Here is a 6,476-nt window from a genome sequence, read left to right on the forward strand (position 1 = left end):
TCCTAAGTTCACGTGTTACGTGACGCCATAGGGTAAAAAAGTAGCTTTGGTATATATATATATATATATATATATATATATATATATATATATATATATAAGAAATAAATGATGACAGAAGTAGGACATTATTTATTTATTTATTATTCATTTGCTTATTTATACACACATGCATATTGTACACCTGAGCCTCCCAGAAATATTCTTATGTTCCTCTGTTTGGTCAATGTTCCATTCAGCTGTACGTAATGTCCTAATCTTACAATTCTATTATTATTATTTTTTGAACTATTACCGACATTTAGTAATGTTCTGAAGGAATACGCAATCGCCAACAAAAGTTATGCAGATACAACGCACATGTTGGAATCTATGTGGAAAACTTTCTCAACTTTTATAATCATGATACTTATCGCAAAAGGCGACTTCATTTACGATGTTACAGGAAGTCATGAAACAAACTAAGCCTGCTTAAGAAAACGGAGGTACTAGGAGGATGGTAAGGAAGCCAAGATGAGAAGCGAATTTGTATGTATGGCAAAGGGGAAAAAGAAAACGAAGGAAGAAAATAAAGTGAACTGATCTACTTATTAAAAATTGTACATATCTAGTACACGATAAAGAAGAGTGAGACGTCACTCTTATAATCAACAAAGAGGCGCAGCCATCGACGCCACAACAAAGATGCAGAAAAAAGAAAAGCAATGAAAAGGTTGGCAGGTGAACCAGAAGATATCTCAGGATGTCTGCATTCGGGTAGCGGAAAATGGGTATTAAAGATGAAAAAAAAAAAGAAGTGCAGAAGGTACGAATGAACAATAGAAGACTGTGAGGGCAATGTCACACCTTTTCAAGCACATGCCCTCATTAGACAAGCTATTTACCTTACGTGAGGGATATAAGCTGAAAGTGGCTGCTTTTCCGCACCGCACGTTCCTGCCCGCCCACTGGCACGCAAAGTGCCTGAAACGCGTTCAGACAGCGAAAGCTATACGTAGGACAACCAAGGCTGAACGTGCAGCCTGTGTAGAGGTATACACGGTTCACTCGGCGTGTGTAAAAAACTAATTATGAAGTACTTAATCGGCACGCTATCTTTCGCCCGTATCCATCCACTGCAGGAAATAACTACCAGAGCTCCCTTGTCCACCGCCCATTACTTTTGAGTGCCGGCGATGCGATAGGGAGTATATTTAACAGAGCGATGAATTATGCTAGTTGGGGTATACGTTCATTGTCCTCGCGCTGTGTGCTGCACACACTGACGGGGACAAGCGGAACGCTGACACAAACTGACACGAAGAAGCGCTGTTTCGTGCCCGTTTGTGTCTTCGTTCCTAGCCAGCGTTCCTCTTGTCCCCGTCAGTGCAAAGTAAATAGCGCAAGAACCATGAAGGGAGCATATCGCAAGGCGCGGAGTCAGCTTTGGCCACATGGTTTGACAGTGGCTACTGCTCGACCTTCCTACCTTTCCTTTCTCTTTTTCCCTGCTCCTCCTTGGCAATGGCTGTTCTCACTAAAGAAACATAGAGTATGGAGCGGAGATGACTGCAATCCCTAAGCTACCAACCGCGAGAAGTGCAGCAAGAGTCATGAATCGACACCCCACGACCGACTGCATCTACGCGTAAGGCGGTTATTGTGTCATTTTTTTTTTTGCGACAGCAATTATAGGAACGCAGGAGACGCATTCACGCCGTCGGCACCGCCGCCGTCGTTATCGTGCTGTGCCGCTGACGGCGCATGCATGGCGCGCGTGCGGAGGATTGAGAACCTCCAGAGACAGGGAGTGCGTTTGTCTGCGAAAAAGACTAAGTGCACTATATCATATTTAAAAGAAATAGTTATTTTCTTGACAACGCAAGTGAAGAGATGCGCCCACACCTGTCATTTAAGATTGCTAGTTTTGCTGCTTCAATAATCAGCCTAGTGAGTTCATCTCTGCGTCTTGGTGTGTCGACACGACACCATGCTGATAGTGCGCACATGGCATCTTTGCTTCCGCATGAGTGCAAAATGCAGGCATATAAATATGTGCACCTGTTTCTAATAATGCCTTCGTTGAAGTTAGCGCTTCTGTGCGTCCACTTGCTCAACCCCGCAGTCAATGCGCTCAAACAAATCTAATCAACAAGGCCGAAACGTTACGCTCGTCAAGGATGAACCGTTAAAAAAAAAAAAAAAAAAAAAAAAAAAACGACACTCCCGGTAAACCGAATCACTCTTTAACTTGCTCCACAACCGTCGAAGTTAAAAATTTAATTAAGTTCTGGGTTTTACGTGCCCAAACTAAGATCTGATTATGAGGCATGCCGTAATGTGGGGGAAACATGCCGAATTAATTTTGAACAAGCGTTGTTTTTTATTAAATGTATTTAAGGAGAGGTTGATGCTTATATGCAGCGCCGGATACACTCTTCTCTGACATGATAGTTGTCCTCAGAAAGCTGTCAAAAATTACAAAACTGGACTAATAACCACATGTACGAACATTCACGTACTAAGTCTTAACTGCAATATAAATAAATGTTCGCGCAACAGAAGAGTTCACCTAACATAAATAATCACAAAACCGAAGTGTTCACACGCAACACATGAGTTCACAAAGCATAAATGTTCAGAAAACCAAGATGTTCACACAGAAGATGTTGGGCACTTGCAAATTAGGTCCCTCTTGAAGGCCGCGCTCTAAATACAACAGTCTTTTACGCAGACACAAATGCTACATAAATACGAAGACACAATAAACATGTAATCAAGAGTGCCTGTTAATAATAACAATGCCAGCAATAACTGATATCTGACTTAGTAATTTTGTGATATTTTTGAGTCCTCCAAAAATCGTACTAAGGCGCGCGCAGCGATGTTTTGTAGTTTTTCTGTCGGCCATGAACCCAAAATTTTTCCTATGGATAGTGGTCGTCTATCGAAGCCATGTAGTTTTTCTGAAAGCTTCTTACGGGGAGCATCATGTGTTTTACAGTGTAGAAGAAGGTGTTGTATGTTTTTTCAGCCTCTCCACGTGAGCATGTAGCACTATTAGTTTTTCTTATCCTATACAGGAAGCTTTTAGTATAGGCAGTGCCTAGCCGAAGCCTATGTACTGTTGCTTCAACCGATCGGTTAATTTTAAACGGAATATTGACTTCTATTCCAGGATCAATATTATATAATTGAGAGTTCTGCGCATCATGTATGAACCAAGTTTCCTTGGACAATTTACCGCATAGTTTGTTCAATAAACAGCGCGCATCACTCGTTGCTAGAGGAACTAGTTATAATTCATTCTTTTGATGAGCTGCACGTGCCATGTGGTCAGCTGTTACATTTCCTATGATTTCACAGTGACTTGGAATCCACTGGAAAGTTATGTCGTGTTGTAGTTCTTTCGCTATGGCGTATGTCTTCTGTATTTCGTATGCCAATGTGCTGTTTGTTTTTCTTAAGCTGATTTCATTTAAGCTCAGCAATGAGACTTGCGAATCACTCAGAACTACCCAACGAAGAGGTCCTGAATGCTGACATATGTAACGTAAAGCAGAAAGTGTTGCGTAAAGTTCTGCCGTTGTGGACGTTGTAAATTGGCAAAGCTTATAAGCTCTTTTCTCTTGGTATGCAGGTAAATAAAACGCTGATGTAGAGCTTTGTTTCCAGCATGATACATCGGTATATACGTGAATGCGATCTACGTAGTTAGTGTAAAGATGTGATAAAGTTAATTGATTTATCTCAACTACGGGCATATCACATTTACGACCTACTCCAGGAATTGAAGTGACTATTTCTGGAATTGCAAATCGCCATGGGGAATGAGTTGCGCATGCAGGCCAGTATTCGTAAGCAGGTAGTAAGTTTTTGCACCGCCGTATTTCATCATGTATGCGTGCAGCGGTTCTACCTTGAAGGTCTTGGCATAGTGGATGATTAGCGTGTTGTGTTGCCAAACGAAAAAAGTGACGATAAGTTTCCGTAAATCTTAGTGCATGAAAAGTTGGTTGACGGGACTCAGCAATTACCAAAGCACTGGCAGATGCACGGTGAATGCCAAGACATATGCGAAGGCTTCTGGCCATTAATATTTGAATTGTTTCCTCTAAATTAAGGGATATTCCATGTAGTACAGGGGCAGAGTATGCTATTCTTTGTCTAATGATCACCGAGTGAATGCGTAATAAAGAAGAGGTTGAACTACCCCATCTCACTCCAACAAATCGACGAAGAATGTTGATTAGGGAGTTGGCTTTCTCCTCTAATGCTTTTATTTGGGGAGCCCATGATAGCCGTCTGTCTATAATAATACCCAAGCACTTGTGTTGTTGCAAACGCTGAGAGTCTAGCACGAGCTGGAATATCTTGAGGCATTTCCTTGTAAAAGGAAGTATAGCAGTTTTCTCAAGTGAAATAATCATACCTCTACTTTAAAAAAAATCATTAATCACTGTTAGGCCAGCTTGCAACTTTTGCTAAACGGCTTCAGTACTCGTGTCAGATGCCCATATGCACAAGTCGTCTGCATATAGTGAATAATTCAAGGTAGCAGGCAAGATATGGGTAACAAGCGGTTCATTTAACGTGTGCTCAATGCACGATAGACGAGTGTGTGGGAATTCCGCCTTGATCGGAATGCAGCCGCCGCGTCTGGGATCAAATCCTCGACTTTGTGCTCAGCAGCGCAAAGCCATATAGCCACTGCGGTGCCGTAGCGGGCCGTGAAAGATTGTCCGACGTACTTTAGGGTTTCCGATATAAGTAAGTAGCCTACTCTAATGATCATGTAATACCCCTGACACACGGGCACTCTAAAGTCCTTTAGGTAAGGGGACATCTACCGGAAAGGCGTTCAAGCGCAGTGACACACGCCAAAGGAGTATCTCCCTCCCGGCAAAGTTCCTTTGCGGGAAAGAAGATCGGGCATCTACTTTTCGAGCTGAAAGGTGTACTGTCGCGTACAGCGTGTACAACTCATCAATAGACGAAAACGTGTTAGATAACTACGGTGCCCCGTAAGTATTTTTTTTTTTACCTTGGGAAATGTTTAAATTTGTAGTGGTAATGCGATTTATCGAACAGTGAAGATTTACTCTAGCTATACTCTCAAAGGCTCGCGCCACGTCGCTAGCGCCGCCATGTTGAATTCCCAATATGCGCATTATCACCAAAAATGAAAAAAAAAATATGTGTTTAGGTTCTGCAATCACTAAATGTAATATACATGCGCATCTTTTTGTAAACGTTTTCGCTCTTGCTTCTTTAACAAACAACGCCCCCCCCCCCCCCCCCCCCCCCCCGCTTTCATCTGAGGAACCACCTAAAGAAGTTAGTGCGATGTCGTGTGTCATCGGCGCAACTCCTTTGTGCAAAGGGTACTTCGGAGTAACAAAGGGGGTTTCCTGCAAAGGACTTTACATTTGCCCGTGTGTAAGAGCACGCTCTTGATCGTAATTTATTTTTGGCTACTTGATCGACATCGATGATGACATTGTATGCGCGCTCATTCTATAATGATTCCGCCTTGTCCGACCAACGGAGGGAAAAGGTAATCGTAAAAACATAGGATAGGGCTTGTTTCAAACATCGCGTGTTGTGCCGCTATCAGATGTCGTGAACCTGAACACTGTTTACGTGCAGTTCCGTTCCATTCGTTCCGATGCTGTTGATTCTAAGGTAGTCACCGTGTCCTTCATCGGTCGCGTGTATACACAATTATTTCAGTTCTGGAACAAGTGCTTCTTGCTCTTCTTCATTCTTATATGGCAAAGAACCCATCTCCAGCTTCACAACAAATATCCCTACCCCCTACCCCACTCCATGAACGAGTTACGAGGGGCTTCCATTCGGGGCTCGAACTTTTTTACATCACCGAATAATTAAGGTTAACATCCACCTCTATGTAGCCTATGGTAAGGCTATTACGTTGATCAGCCGCACATCATCTGCTCGCCCGTAAACATTGGCTGTAGACAATGACGTATATGAATTAACTGCGAGATCAACGGTATACGTACGAACAGCCTGAGCCTAAATCGATGCCATCTAATGGAGCTCTCTGTATTTAAAACATAGGGATTATGCACACAAACACGTATTGCACATTGGAGTACAAGCATTTTCATTCACGTTACCGAAAAAAAAAGCCGTTGATGTGTGGGCGCCTGAAAAGGAAGGAAAACGCTTTAGTAATTACAGGGAGGCCAACGTTATGGGCGTGCCTCTTAGACCGCGTTCAGTCCGTGAAGAGCTATTGTGTGCTGCGCAGTCACCGTGTCTGCAAGGAAATGCCCCCTTGTGCGCGCGTTGAGCAGTGCGCTATAATATAAAAATGGCCAAGAAATACGTCAATTCGGCCCATTACACGGGCGCTCGAACTAAACTCTACTGTATGTAACGTGCAGCGAGAAACGGTTAGTTAGACGCACCGTAATAACCGTGTCATTTAGACCAAAATTCAACGACCGAACCAATGGGCGTTTTTCTGC

The sequence above is a fragment of the Dermacentor silvarum genome, chromosome 1 (assembly GCF_013339745.2).
Source record: "Dermacentor silvarum isolate Dsil-2018 chromosome 1, BIME_Dsil_1.4, whole genome shotgun sequence".
NCBI classification, from domain to species: domain Eukaryota; kingdom Metazoa; phylum Arthropoda; class Arachnida; order Ixodida; family Ixodidae; genus Dermacentor; species Dermacentor silvarum.